We start from the raw sequence: 16,039 nt of genomic DNA on the forward strand, positions 1-16,039 counted from the left end.
TCACCACTGCATGCTTCCAGTTCCGCACCCAGTTGCCATTAGCAGTCAATATTGTGGTTGCATGGTAGCAAATAAGCGGGTAGATGAATACCGTAAACATCATAGGTCTTTTGCGACCTCGCATTCAAGGGGTTCCGTGGTAGACTGCAGGATTTACTCAGTATGTGTTCGAAAAAGAGAGTCATACTAACAAGAAGAGGTCCCCAACGATGGGATCGATTTTTTGAAACCATCTACACGGTGATAAGGGTTAAGGTCCAAGGAATCACGCCCTGCAACCATTCACCATGGTGGGCCCTCGTTCTTAACCGATTGACGAAAAAAATTTCGGAATTTCGCTTGAAAACAGTAACAATTCACATACTGGCTGGAGATCGTAATAGATAAGATACTGACTTCACATAGAAAAGGTCATCGGTTCGAATCTCGCCAGGCACACTGAAAGTTTCTTTTTGTTTTTAAATGTTGACAGAATTGAGTTTGATCATTATTTTTAACCAAGTAATTGACTTACGCGCAATTTCTTTTATTTTTATTCCACTGTCACATTTTAACCAATGTTTTAACTTCTTAAATTCTACTTAATTTTTCTTCTTACCATTCTTTTTCCATATGGAATATTTGTGCAGGTGATTTTAATTATTTTCACGTGCCTATCATAATGCTTAAATATGTGAAAATGTCCATCTGTCACTTAAAAAACAAAAGACGAAATAATCTATTTGTATTGACTGTGCAGTGGTCTTAACAATGTATTTTTAGTTACAAGAGAACATCTTTTTGGATGGCAATCATCATACAAATATCTAAAACGTAAATTCTTACAGCACTACGGGCAATATAACGTGGATGATTTAAACCACAGGAGGGATTGTAAGTAAAATGAAATTAGAGTAAAATCAGAAATGGCAATAATGGATATTATAACGTGATCGAAAATGTAATATAACAAAATGGAAGCAATTAAATCGAAGTTACTCGACTGAACTGTCGGCAGTACCGATTAATCAGTTACTCCGAGAAAATCTGAGAGATTACAAATTCATAAAAGAATGATAATTTATATACCCTCGCCCACGAATGAGATAGACTGCCTTCAATGTTCGATGAAATGGGGTGAATTCATTTCTACAGATAACTTTAAGGACGTGAACTATTCAGGCATCAAACACGTATTTTATACCCCCCTCCCCCACTCCGTATTTTATACCCCCACTCCCTTCACCCTATTTTTCAACTTAGATTCTGTAAGTGTGTTCATAGTTATTAAAAATCCAAACCACAGATTTTCAGGACTATATATATGGAGCTAGGAGAAATCATATTTACTTTTCAGTCCGTTTCAAAAACGTGTTACATTAAATAGTTTTTTTATTTAAATAATTATTTTCTGCCTTTTAGTGATCTGTGTGTCAAAGTTGTCAATCGATTTAAAACATTTTGACGAGATTACAGCAGAGACATGTGATCAATTTCAGAATTATTTCAGTTTCTCTTCACCCAAGTCAACGAATATATTGTTTCACCCTACGCTTATCTTACGAAAAAACTAGAAGATAAAAATTAGAGAGAAGCGAGCTGACATGGGTACTTACCATCTACCGTTCCTACCACGGAATCTTTGGAAGTGGAACGGGAAAAGGTGGAAATAGCAGTGATACACAAGGTATCCTCCGTCAAATACCAGATACGAAAGCTGGATAATATTGCTTGTCATTTAAAGTTTCAAATGTTTAACTCTTCGAGAAATGAGGTGTCAAACAAAGTACCCTCCGGCATACGCCTCACGGAAGAGCGAGTTAATACTGCATTGTCTTCCACTTCTTGAGCTATGTTGAAAGTTTCAAGTCTCTAGCTCATCGGGATGTGATACTGGTAAGCAAAGTACGCTCCGCGACACATCAGGAAACTAAGATAATTAATATTACCTTATCATCCAGTTTTGAGTTGTGGTAAAGTTGCAAGTTGCGGGAAGTTAGTTTAAAATCGACTGCAAAATGTTTACCGTATAAGACGACAAGAAAGCGACCTAATAAAAAGGTCTTTGTGTGATGCTCCGATGCCAACACTCACCTCCTGACGACGAACAGGGTATTGTCGTTGGGTCGTTTCCGCTTACAAGCTGTTACTTGTTCTTAGCCATCCTACCACAAGCAGACGTCGGCTCACACACTTCTTGTTTGGTTTCTTTTGCGCAAGAAATAGCGTTTGTGGGGATTGGTGAGTATTACGTATTTAAAACAAATGAGCGCGATTTATAAAGGGGAAAACATTTTTTTAAGTGACGTGTCGTATACGTCACGGCTCTTTGACATGTGTTCTGATATTCCATCTTGTGGCAGGAAGGTTAATGTCGTTCAAATATTTAGAGAAGTATTGCGTTCAGGATATACGAATGAAAGGCAGCACCTCGAATAATTACGTAGTTCCTATTGGAGCTCAGATCTGCTGCGAGTATGGCCCGACGGACGATCTTCGCAGGCAAAGGCGCACTGGTACAGGCTGATTCACTCGAGCGCTGCACGAGCCGCGACTCTGGACCCAAGGCCAGGAAAGAGCCCACAAGTAGAGCGCACGGCCTCTTTGGTCCGCTACTGTGCGTCTGAGGGGCAGCCGGCGCTTCGCGTGCTCAAAGTTCTCGGCGGAGTGCAGCAGAGGAGCGGCGCGTGCAGCGCGCGGCCCTGGGCTCGGGGCGCGTCGTGGCAGGTAATTAGACGGACAGCCCCACAAAGCGGCGCGCGGTGATTACTGCGTGCGCCGCGCCGTCCCCACTGCCGTCTGTCGCGCTCCACGTAATGTGCCCCGCTGCGACACGGCCGTCCTCTGCACAGACGCGCAACCCGCCACCCCAGGCCTCAGCCCGAATCAGAGTGCAATTGGACATCTCAGCAGTGCAAAACCCAAAGCGTAATCTCAAAGTTGTAATGAGCATCTCGAAAACGTCTACCGACCGTGAAACTTCCTGTTAGTACTTCTCTACATAAAACCCTACAAGTTTTCCCAGCGACAGAACATTTAGTGTGGTCAAATTTGCATTTTGGGTGTTCATGACACGTCGCATCTCGAAACTCAACTTGGCGTTATTCTGGCTTCTTCATCTGTGAAAAAGAGAAAGGCGTCACTGAGAACAATTTCAGCGGAATACACGGGGTGAAACGAATTTGGTAACGCAAAAGCAGCGGCCTATATAACTATATTTCATTCAACTTGTTGATGCTCCAAAATGTTCAAATGTGTGTGAAATCCTATAGGACTTAACTGCTAGGGTCATCAGTCCCTAAGCTTACACACTACTTAACATAAATTATCCTAAGGACAAACACACACACCCACGCCCGAGGGAGGACTCGAACCTCCGCCGCGACCAGTCCATGACTGCAGCGCCCAAGATCGCTTGGCTAATCCCGCGCGGCTTTGTTGATGCTATTAGCTAACATGATCTGTTTCCTAGTTGCATGCAACAGGGCATGCAAGCACAACTATAACGGTTATATATGTGTATACTGGCCTTTTCCTCACAGCTTCACCTACTTACACATTCGATGATGATGATGATGTTTGGTTTGTGGGGCGCTCAACTGCGCGGTTATCAGGGCCCGTACAAATTCCCAACCTTTGCTCAGTCCAAACTCGCTACATTCATGACTGATGATGAAATGATGAGGACAACACAAACACCCAGTCATCTCGAGGCAGGTGAAAATCTCTGAGCCCGCCGGGAATCGACCCGTGACCCCGTGCTCGGGAAGCGAGAACACTACCGCGAGACCACGAGCTGCGGACGTACACATTCGACACATATATTGAACACACCATCCCCTCCTTCTCTCTGTGTGCATATCTTCCTCTCTCTCACTCTCCTCATTTTCCCACGTGTATCTCCTCCTCCCCTCTCTTTCTCCATTTCTTCCGTCAACACTCTTTGAAATTATCTTTCTGCCTCCTGCCACTGATCATATCCTCAAAAATGGTTGAAATGGCTCTGAGTATTATGGGACTTAATTTCTGAGGTCATCAGTCCCATAGAACTTAGAACTACTTAAACCTAACTAACCTAAGGACATCACACACATCCATGCCCGAGGCAGGATTCGACCCTGCGACCGTACGGGTCGCGCGGTTCCAGACTGTAGCGCCTAGAACCGCTCAGCCACTCTGGCTGGCATCTTATCCTCCTCCCATTCTGCGTTTTCGTCTCCACCTCCCCCTGTTCCTGTTCCACTTGCCCCCAATCCCTCTACACCTTCCGCCTTTCTCATGAATCTCTCCCTATTCCCTTCTCTCTGTCCATTGCCTCCTCCCCCACACTCTGTCCCTCTCCTCCTCTATCCATCTCAACCTGTCCCCAGCCAAGCTCATCGGCAAGTGTAGCCCATGCAGTACTTTTCAGTAAAAAAGGCCTATACTAATCCCAAAACACGTGTCATTCAGGGCAGGCTACACATTAGGGACTTGAAATCATTTATTTGCCCTGATGTATAGGCTATCATACACCTTCCGCCTTTCTCATGAATCTCTCCCTATTCCCTTCTCTCTGTCCATTGCCTCCTCCCCCACACTCTGTCCCTCTCCTCCTCTATCCATCTCAACCTGTCCCCAGCCAAGCTCATCGGCAAGTGTAGCCCATGCAGTACTTTTCAGTAAAAAAGGCCTATACTAATCCCAAAACACGTGTCATTCAGGGCAGGCTACACATTAGGGACTTGAAATCATTTATTTGCCCTGATGTATAGGCTATCATACCAGCGCAGTTCGATAAAGCACGCCGATACTATTCCAACACAGCACTACTGTCATGCAGGGCAGCCTACATGTCGGGGCCAGGAAATCAGTTTCTCGTACCTGATGCGGGCTGCCGTCCAAAGCAGGTTGATTTGGCAGGATGAGTCTGTTTCAGGAAGACCAGTACTTCATATAATTGTTCACCAAATTTAAAAATTTAAAATACTGTCGTAATTTACTCATTAAGAGCTACAACGTTACATTAGACGTTTAGCAGAATAAGTCTAGTATCAGTGTTTGCATATGTGGGTTGAGGCAGCACAACTCGTGGCATGGAAGTCAGGAAGACTGTATTAATTCAGTATTTGAGAATAAAAGCACTTAGCGACGCTTTTGCTCGCTGACACACCCCTCAAAATAATAAATTCTTTAGCTTTTTATACTTCGCTCTACATGAAGTAAAACTACAGCACGAGGCATGCTCTTTTAATTTATTACACCTCACTACTAATTCTATTCATAACAATTTATTACATTTCACTACTAATTCTGTTTGTAACACATTCTGTAGACAGTATCCACATATATCGCTTAATACACCTGCAAAATTATGTAATTGTATGCCACATAGTTCTGTGCAATTAATATGTAATAGATTCTTAATGGAATCGGCCACTTTAGCAGGTGGGAGGGGAGTGGGTGAGGGAGTACTGGTAAAAAGTATTATACGTGTAACTGTTATGGTCCCAGTAAAACTCGAATCATAGCATTCTCTGTAGCCTGCCAACAATTTTAGTGGTCTACATAAAACCCTGTGCTTTTGTGAAACTGAGTAAGACTTGAGGCGCTGTCTCTCATGTGGGTTACCACGAGTCAAGTCCATTTCCACAGCGCAAAGTAAACAGTCTATTTTCAGAACAGGGCACATCATATATATTCGAAAATATATACCATAATATAAGATAGAAAGGACAACAATATACATGTTTCATACTATAGGAAGTAATAATTGTTCTTACAGTTAACTGGAAATGTAACTGTGTCCTGTACGGAATGCACTGGGTGGATGTGATGGACAAAAAACGTCCCCTTCAACAGCTCCCCACTACGCTTCATGTTGACAGCTTCCCGTAACCTCGTTTCCATATTTCGGTGCTATTCTCCTGCAACAGTCTGTCTTTTGCAAGCATAATTTCTTAGCACAGCACAACGGCAGATAAACAGGTAATTTAAAAAAAAAATCACTCATAACCACCTTGTGCGGTTATGAATGGGCTCTTATCCAGATAAAGAAAGAAATATGCACCATGAGGTAATTATCGTAATGGGAGGGAACTCGATAGATGTGACGTATATGTACAGACAAACAAATGATCACAATTACAGAAAATTTGGATGACTGGGAATGACTGACAGTTATTGGATATCTTCCTGAGGAATATCTGGAAAATTATCTCCAAGTGGGGCTTTAGACCCTTAAAATCCCGGGCTGGTTGAAGGGTCGCGCCCATAATGCACCGAACGTTCTTCATTATGGAGAGATCTGGAGATCTAGTTGGCATGCTAGTGATCGGCAAAGACGAAGACAAGCAGCAGAAAGCCTCACTGTGTGCATGTAGGCATTATCCTCCTGAAATTTACCCCAATGGTACAATTATGAGTGTTCCTAACAGTCGGCTTTTGTAAGCTTGATATGGAATGGATCTAGAGTTCTGTAATTACCGATCATAGTAGCAGCAGTAATAATAATATTACATGTACTGTAGAGAAGCAGCATGCTCACGCCTTATAAAATTCACATGTCTTTCCATTGTGTGCCAGCCAGTCCGCTGTAACTAGCTCTGACGTCATAAATGTTGAGCAATACTTTAAAAATCAAGTAAATAACCTGAAACGTTTCTAGCATGTCAGGAGTAATACTAAATCAATATGTGTTGAATATGAGTTCAATAACTTTAACCATTTTCGAAATTTGGACGTTTTTCTGTAAAAATCTTTGGCGCAACAGAAAAGAGCTATAAACTTCAAAATTTATATTTAGATTCGTTTTGCATAATAATTTAGTAGAAAAAGTATTCTGCATCTCACAAATTAAAATTTTAGTTGAAATTCATGATTTTCTGGTTTTTATCTTAAAAATTAAGGAAGCAAGATAGATTAAGTAGGCGAATAAATAAAGCTAGGATGTTTAAAATTAAGTAGAAGGGAGATTCCCTATAATCATAAAGATGTGAGAAGTTTCAACTGAATAATTTTAAAACTATAGCGATAGCGTATCTCCAAAGGGTAATTTCAGAGCTCGTCTACTGCGTATAGTGTAATTAAATTAATTATCTCGCCAAAATATTTTACTTAGCCACGTCAGACTTTCATTATGATTACTTACCTGTGTGCTTATTGCACATTTAAATTGAGAGCTTCATCGGCCATCAGAAAAGGAAGCAATGATTTATTCAATAACTTAAAGTGGTGCATTACTAGCCCAGTGGCTAGTCAGGATCAGGCGTTCCCTTAGCCATCCGCACCGCGGCTTTATGTATAAGAACGCTGCGTGAGAGAGAAAGGCCCCAGTTCTCTCCAGACGCTGAATAGCACACCACCTGTGCCGGGAGTCGTGTCGCGTCGGTGTCGTTGATATAAACAGCCTCGGATGCAGTAATAAGTTACTCGGGATAAGCGTAACCATGAAATCGTTTTCGAGTGAAGTGTTAATTTGGGATGAAGTTAATGATCTATCTTTAGTTTGCGTATGTCGTATTTTCACGTGCCGCCGCAGGACAGACATTCTACCATTATTAGCGTGGCGTTTGATGAACATTATCATCAAATTATGGCGAGCATTCACTTAAACATTCAATTTGAACAGTTATAGTTGCATCAGCTCATTAGATTCTGAACTGCTCTGGTAATTGGATTGTGTGGATCCTTTTTGGTCTGTGACTTTCAGAATATAGTGAACATTTTAGAGAGAACGGTTTTTGATTATGAATCCCAGACAATCTCCTAATTCCTCAGAGCTATAAGCTGTAGCTATAAATGTATTTCACAGATGAAGTGGGCACTAGGAATTCTAATTACAGGCTTCACATTTTGCTAATCACTTTCTGGTTGCCAATATTGTAGTTAGAGAGCCAGTGTTGAGAACGGCAAACAATAGCATTAAATAAATAATAGGAACATTAACAATTATTCCACCCGCCGCCCCACAGTACGTTGTTTGCTATTAGTAATTGACGAAAAGTCGTTCAGTGAAACAAAAGCGATTTCTGGCGTTCTCCAGGGTAGCGTTATAGAACCTCTGCTGTTTCTTATCTATATAAAAGATTTAGGAGACAATCCGAGCAGCTGTATTAAGTTATTTGCAGATGATGCTGTCGTTTATCGTCTAGTTAGTTCATGAGAAGGTCAAAACAAATTGTAAACGATTTAGAAAAGGTATCTGGGTGGTGCGATGATTGGCAATTAACCATAAATAATGAAAAGTGTGAGGTCATTCACATAAGTGCTAAAAGGAAACCGTTAAATTTCGGTTCCATGATAAATCATCAAATCTAAATGCCGTAAATTCTACTAAATACTTAGGAATTACAATTGCGAATAACTGAAATTGGAAAGAACACACAAAAAATGTTGTAGGGAAGGCAAACCAAAGACAGCAGAGCACAATGAGAAAGCTCAAAGGCAAGCAGCATGTTTTCTTTTACCGCTAAATAGTGGAGAGAGTGTCACGTAGACGATACAGAGTCTGGGGTGGACATCATTAAAACATAGGAATTTTCCGTTGCGGCGGAATCTTCTCACGAAATTTTAATCACCAACGATCTCTTGAGAATGCGAAAATATTTTGTTGACGCTGACCTACATATGAAGCAACGATCATCATAATAAAATAAGGGAAATCAGAGCTCGCACGGAGAGATATAGGTGATCGTTTTTTCGGGTGCTGTTCGAGATTGGAATAACAAATAATTATTGTGAAGGTGCCAGGCACTTCAGTATTATTTGCAGAGTATCCATGTAGATGTAGATGTAGATATAGGTGTAGACACAGTCATACTAAAAAAAATAATAGCTACATTTTTAACTGTAGTGTCATTATTGTTGGCAACGGCCTTACTGCAGTGATAACACCGGTTCCCATCAGACCACCGAAGTTAAGCGCTGTCGGGCTGGGCTAGCACTTGGATGGGTGAGCAACTGACCTGCCGAGTGCCATTGGCAAGCGGGGTGCACTCAGTCCTTGACAGGCAAACTGAGGAGCTGCTTGATTGAGAAGTAGCGGCTCCGGTCTCGTCAATTGACATACAGCTGGGAGAGCAGTGTGCTAACCACATGCCCCTCCACATCCGCATCCAGTGACGCCTGTGGACTGAAGATGACACGGCGGCCGGTCGGTGCCGTTGGGCCTTCCAAGGCCTGTTCGGACTCAGTTAATGATTATTATTCAACTACTGTCAATGCAGGAACTGAAACGCACTGAGAATGTACACCCCATCTCGCAGCACAAGGTAATAGGGCATAGTATCACACAAATAAATTAGTGTTCTGCTGAATTGTAATCCATCTACCCGTTGTAGCAATTCCCAGTAATCGACGTCGACCTTCCGTGACCACCATATCTACGTTTTCATTCCGTGTCACGGCTATTCATTGTGAACAGGCAGTGTGGCCGTCTACTGTTTGTAAGCTGAAACACGTACGCATGACGATCTGGCTACTGCAGAGGTGGGTCCGATTATGATCAGATAGACATGGCTATAATTGAATTTTAAATTTCCACGGCGCTCTGTGTCTTCTAGCTCCACTTCAATTTTCACATCACGGGTATTTTATAATGCACATGCTCGTCGCTTGTTAAGGATGTGCATAATATTTAAGTAGTTTACTGTTATGTATGCAAAATGATGTAGATACCGATATTTATACAAAGGCTCTGAGCACTATGGGACTCAACTGCTGTGGTCATAAGTCCCCTAGAACTTAGAACTACTTAAACCTAACTAACCTAAGGACATCACACACATCCATGCCCGAGGCAGGATTCGAACCTGCGACCGTAGCGGTCGTGCGGTTCCAGACTGTAGCGCCTTTAACCGCTCGGCCACTCCGGCCGGCATATTTATACATTTGCTTATGTGTCCTCTGTATCAGATGTTACTGACGGTGGCCTCTATGCCTGAATATAGTTCTGGCAATTAAATATTTTGTATGCAGCTCGTGGTGAGGCGAAAGATGTCTGTTAACCTTCCCATGGCATACCTAGCGAGGGATGGGGGAGGGCAACTGCCCCTACAGGCTTAAAAATAAATAAATGAAGCGAAATAAAATAATAACTTCGCAAAGTAAATCACTTTCGCCACATGGTGATACACATCATTTCTCCATCAGTATTCATGAAGTTATTTCTCGTATTTTTAGCCAATGTAAAAAACTACTAAAATGAGAATGTACGTGGTTTTGAAAATTTCCGTTACAAATTTCCAGGACTTTTAGAGGGGAGTGAGCTACAACCATTTCAAAACACGTTGGTAACGCGACCACTTCTATGAGTAATTGATTAGACATGACCGAGTATGCCACCTGTTTTACAATTCCACTCATTAATAGCAGAATAAATAGCTCGTTTACTCATTGACATGCAGTACGGATGTGCGGCGTCTCTTTCGATCATCAGAGTCACGCCTGCTGACGGTGGAGGGACTCTTTTTCGAACCCGTTGCGTAATTTTGGCGAAAATCGTATGCGATAGAGTCAGATGTTGTAGAGAACAATCCTGACAAAGGCAACGAGCAACACTTCCATTACCGTGAGGTTCGCCGTTCAGAAGGATCATGTCGGCGTATTTTGCAAACATGTACTCAACCATTTCGCTCTAACACTCGCAGAGACGCAAATTAGGCTCGTTTGAGGTCAGAGAGGTAGGATGTACCTCAAATGACATCAGCCGATCCGACGTGACCATCCTCCACAATGACTACCCTGTTGCATACCTACCTGGAAAACATGTTACGGAATAATGTAGATAGAGAGGTACAAATTGACACACATGCTTGGAATGACATGGGGTTTTATTGGAACCGAAAAAATACAAATGTTCAAAAAATGTCCGACAGATGGCGCTTAATCTGATTAGAATAGCAATAATTAGCATAACAAAGTAAGACAAAGCAAAGATGATGTTCTTTACAGGAAGTGATCAATATGTCCACCATCAGTTCACAACAATAGCTGTAGTCGAGGAATAATGTTGTGAACAGCACTGTAAAGCATGTCCGGAGTTATGGTGAGGCAATGGCGTCGGATGTTGTCTTTCGCCGGTCGGAGTGGTTCAAAAATGGCTCTGAGCACTATGGGACTTAACTTCTGAGGTCATCAGTCCCCTAGAACTACTTAAACCTACCTAACCTAAGGACATCACACACATCCATGCCCGAGGCATGGCGACCGTAGCGATCGCGCGATTCCAGACTGTAGCGCCTAGAACCGCTCGGCCACTCCGACCCGCATGAAATGGCTATCAAGTCCGTAACCCACATACATTGGGAGAAATGATCATCACGATAAAATAAGACGGAACCACGCTGCTGCAGGTTCGAATCCTGCCTCGGGCATGGATGTGTGTGATGTCCTTGGGTTAGTTAGGTTGAAGTAGTTCTAAGTTATAGGGGACTGATGACCTCAGAAGTTAAGTCCCTTAGTGCTCAGAGCCATTTGAACCATTTGTCTTTCAGCATCCCTAGAGATGTCGGTCGATCGCGATACACAGGTAACCCCAAAGCCAATAATCGCACGGTTTGAGGTCTGGGGACCTGGGAGGCCAAGCTTGCCGAAAGTGGCGGCTGAGCACACGATCATCACCAAACGACGCTCGCAAGAGAACTTTCACGCGTCTAGCAATATGGTTTTTTTGTTCTAATAAACCCCCATGTCATTCCAAGCATGTGTGTCAATTTTTACCTCTCTATCTACATTATTCCGTGGTTTATTAAGTTTTCAAATTTATACTGACTTTTTGATCATCCGGTATAACTTTAGCGTGCATTCAACAATAAGTTGTTTTCCAGCGGAGATGCGGAGAAATTGGAAACACTATTATAAAATTGAACTTCGTTCTGTCTTAATTATTTTGAGATATAGTATTAATATTATTGTTGCAGTAAATAACTGTTGGTAAAATTATTACTGCTGATCTAAAGCAGATACGATAATCAGCAAGTTATCTTTAGATGGCACATCGGAAGCGACAGTATCGAGTGACGGAACGATATACGGAATAAACATACTTATTTACCCATCAGCATTAACAAACAGTATCAACGCAACAGTAATGTTCACGAACAAATAAGAGCACACAACAGTATATAGTTTCTGCACCTATTTCCTTGTGGTATTCGTCCTTTTCTTACCATATTCTTGTAAATATCTACAGTTATTCAGAGCGATTGACATCACTAATTAGGCTGGGAGAGCGCTAAAATTTGTAGCCCATGAGAAGCGAGCAGACTGAGATATAACGGTTAAAATACCATAAGGAGATTTGTGTATCGGACACAATGAAGAAAAGCGTTGCGTTTGGGATGGGGTGAAGTAATGCTCTCACTGTTGGTCGTAACAAGGAATGTAGAATTAGTTTCTCTAGACGGATGCAGTCAGTTGTGTGCGTAGTTGCGATATTTAGAAATTGCAGGAGTGTAGCCAAGCAGCTTCACAATGAAATTTTATTCCGAATTGTAATAGGACTGTATCTTAACACCTTAACATTCGTTTAGTGGTTCCAACAACGTTATTCCCAATCCAGTTATTTACTTCCCGCGAAATTTGGGTTTTATTGATACGATGGGTACAAACCTAACCTCTATCTGTTTCATAATAGTCGTTCAAAATCGCTCCAACTGTAGTTCGATGAGCAACGCAGTTCATATTCTGCAGTGAATCTGATAAAATGTATGCGATATTGGAACTAATTTGAGTCGATATACTGTCGTGCGTAGAATAATAGACAGAAGAGCCAAAGACGATAGTACATTCAGTTCCACATCCTAAAGATTCTAAACGGGCAGTAGTTTACGGATAAAAAGCAAGTGTCACATCGCTTGTTGTGAAAAAGTGCGTCAAAAATAAAGAGCAAAATCACAATGTTGAGTACAACATTGTGCGTTACATATGTTGATCCTACGACCCCTGCGCTCCTGGCTTTAGACTGCGTTGTCTGCCCAGGGCGCTGGACTACGCTGAATAGAAATTCGATGCCCCTGGCTTTGTTATGCAACGTCACGCCACGGGTGAGGTGGCGCCGTGCACAGAACATTGACCGGAACCCCTGATCACTGGCGGTAATGCAGGCCTCGTGTAATTGGATCAGCGACACGCGCGTTCCGGATTAACGCTGATATGTTGCTAGGGTCCTGCCTGATCACGACCTCGGCGATAATTTCATTAACGGAGTACAATACCCCGTCGCTTCTAGCTATTTACAGCGACAAAAAATAGAGAATGAAACTTTACATATTTCAACAGCTCGTTAGATAAAATATGGGCTGAAAGGAACATGACACTCCACGAATCTGATCGTAGCGCCTGTTCTGACTACATGGTGCAAATTCTCGTGTTTGCGATGATTCCTTCTTTTTGAATTAAATAGCAGAATCCGCAGTCATCACCACACTTTATTTGCACAAATAAACACTTTCGGCTTGCGGCAGAGCGGGGATGTTCTGTCGTCTCCTTACTCTCTCTCTCTCTCTCTCTCTCTCTCTCTCTCTCTCTCTCTCTCTCTCTCTCTATCTCTCTCTCTCTCTGTCACTTTCACCCGGCCGCGGTGGCCGAGCGGTTCTAGACGCTTCAGTCCGGAACCGCGCGACTTCTACGGTCGCAGGTTCGAATCCTGCCTACGGCATGGATGTGTGTGATGTCCTTAGGTTAGTTAGGTTTAAGTAGTTCTAAGTTCTAGGTGCCATAGTGCTCAGAGCCATTTGAACCTGTCACTTTCATCGAACGGTTCACCTACAGTTCTTCCTTGCGACGTCCCTTCACTCTGTAGTGGTAGATACACGATAGACAGTGTAAAGCAGCGTTGATGAAACCACTACCTAATACCTACCACAAAGGGGCCGCGTAACTCAAGTTGCAAATCAGTTCCTGTAAGTTCATTTTCACAAATTTCGGGCGGTAGGAGAATGAAGTGTAATTGCAGTAAGGGTAAATTCTATTAACGTCTTTTTATTCATAAGGAAGCACATGAAATGGCTATCAAGTCCATCACCCACCTACATAGGGAGAAATGATCATCACGATAAAATAAGACGGAACCACGCGACTGCTACAGTCGCAGGTTCGAATCCTGCGTCGGGCATGAATGTGTGTGATGTCCTTAGGTTAGTTACGTTTAAGTAGTTCTAAGTCTAGGGGATAGAGCCATTTGAACCATTTTTGATTAAATAAGAGAAATCAGGGCTCGCACAGAAAAATTTAAGTCCTGGTTTTTCCCGCGCGCCTTTCGAGATTGGAACGGTAGAGAGACAGCTTGAAGGTGGTTTATTGAACCCTCTCCCAGGGACTTTATTCTGAATAGCAGAGTAATCAAGTAGATGTAGATGTAGATGCAACCAAAGGAAAAATTATAAAACTGTATGACAGTTCTGTAATGTGGGCTGCATAACATCAGGCGAAATCTCTCATCAGGACGTCATAGCTGGCTGGAGATACTACACTCCTGGAAATGGAAAAAAGAACACATTGACACCGGTGTGTCAGACCCACCATACTTGCTCTGGACACTGCGAGAGGGCTGTACAAGCAATGATCACACGCACGGCACAGCGGACACACCAGGAACCGCGGTGTTGGCCGTCGAATGGCGCTAGCTGCGCAGCATTTGTGCACCGCCGCCGTCAGTGTCAGCCAGTTTGCCGTGGCATACGGAGTTCCATCGCAGTCTTTAACACTGGTAGCATGCCGCGACAGCGTGGACGTGAACTGTATGTGCAGTTGACGGACTTTGAGCGAGGGCGTATAGTGGGCATGCGGGAGGCCGGGTGGACGTACCGCCGAATTGCTCAACACGTGGGGCGTGAGGTCTCCACAGTACATCGATGTTGTCGCCAGTGGTCGGCGGAAGGTGCACGTGCCCGTCGACCTGGGACCGGACCGCAGCGACGCACGGATGCACGCCAAGACCGTAGGATCCTACGCAGTGCCGTAGGGGACCGCACCGCCACTTCCCAGCAAATTAGGGACACTGTTGCTCCTGGGGTATCGGCGAGGACCATTCGCAGCCGTCTCCATGAAGCTGGGCTGCGGTCCCGCACACCGTTAGGCCGTCTTCCGCTCACGCCCCAACATCGTGCAGCCCGCCTCCAGTGGTGTCGCGACAGGCGTGAATGGAGGGACGAATGGAGACGTGTCGTCTTCAGCGATGAGAGTCGCTTCTGCCTTGGTGCCAATGATGGTCGTATGCGTGTTTGGCGCCGTGCAGGTGAGCGCCACAATCAGGACTGCATACGACCGAGGCACACAGGGCCAACACCCGGCATCATGGTGTGGGGAGCGATCTCCTACACTGGTCGTACACCACTGGTGATCGTCGAGGGGACACTGAATAGTGCACGGTACATCCAAACCGTCATCGAACCCATCGTTCTACCATTCCTAGACCGGCAAGGGAACTTGCTGTTCCAACAGGACAATGCACGTCCGCATGTATCCCGTGCCACCCAACGTGCTCTAGAAGGTGTAAGTCAACTACCCTGGCCAGCAAGATCTCCGGATCTGTTCCCCATTGAGCATGTTTGGGACTGGATGAAGCGTCGTCTCACGCGGTCTGCACGTCCAGCACGAACGCTGGTCCAACTGAGGCGCCAGGTGGAAATGGCATGGCAATCCGTTCCACAGGAGTACATCCAGCATCTCTACGATCGTCTCCATGGGAGAATAGCAGGACTTCGTCCAGCATCTCTACGATCGTCTCCATGGGAGAATAGCAGCCTGCATTGCTGCGAAAGGTGGATATACACTGTACTAGTGCCGACATTGTGCATGCTCTGTTGCCTGTGTCTATGTGCCTGTGGTTCTGTCAGTGTGATCATGTGATGTATCTGACCCCAGGAATGTGTCAATAAAGTTTCCCCTTCCTGGGACAATGAATTCACGGTGTTCTTATTTCAATTTCCAGGAGTGTATTTTCTGCGCATCTGTATGTGCTCTCCATGCACTCAGAACTGAAAAGAGCGAATTGATGTAACCGATAGGCGTACTAGAGACACTGTCGAACACATATGAGCAAAGCTTTATTAGATTTTCACAGTGGTTTCCATTTCTT

At 43.8% G+C, this 16,039-nt stretch overlaps 1 pseudogene; it reads left to right on the plus strand.

Annotated features, from left to right (window-relative positions):
• Window positions 1-8,825: 8,825 nt before the first annotated feature.
• Window positions 8,826-8,943, plus strand: LOC126177830 (5S ribosomal RNA; annotated as a pseudogene).
• Window positions 8,944-16,039: the final 7,096 nt, after the last annotated feature.

The sequence above is a fragment of the Schistocerca cancellata genome, chromosome 3, assembly GCF_023864275.1.
Source record: "Schistocerca cancellata isolate TAMUIC-IGC-003103 chromosome 3, iqSchCanc2.1, whole genome shotgun sequence".
In the NCBI taxonomy this organism is placed as follows: Eukaryota; Metazoa; Arthropoda; class Insecta; order Orthoptera; family Acrididae; genus Schistocerca; species Schistocerca cancellata.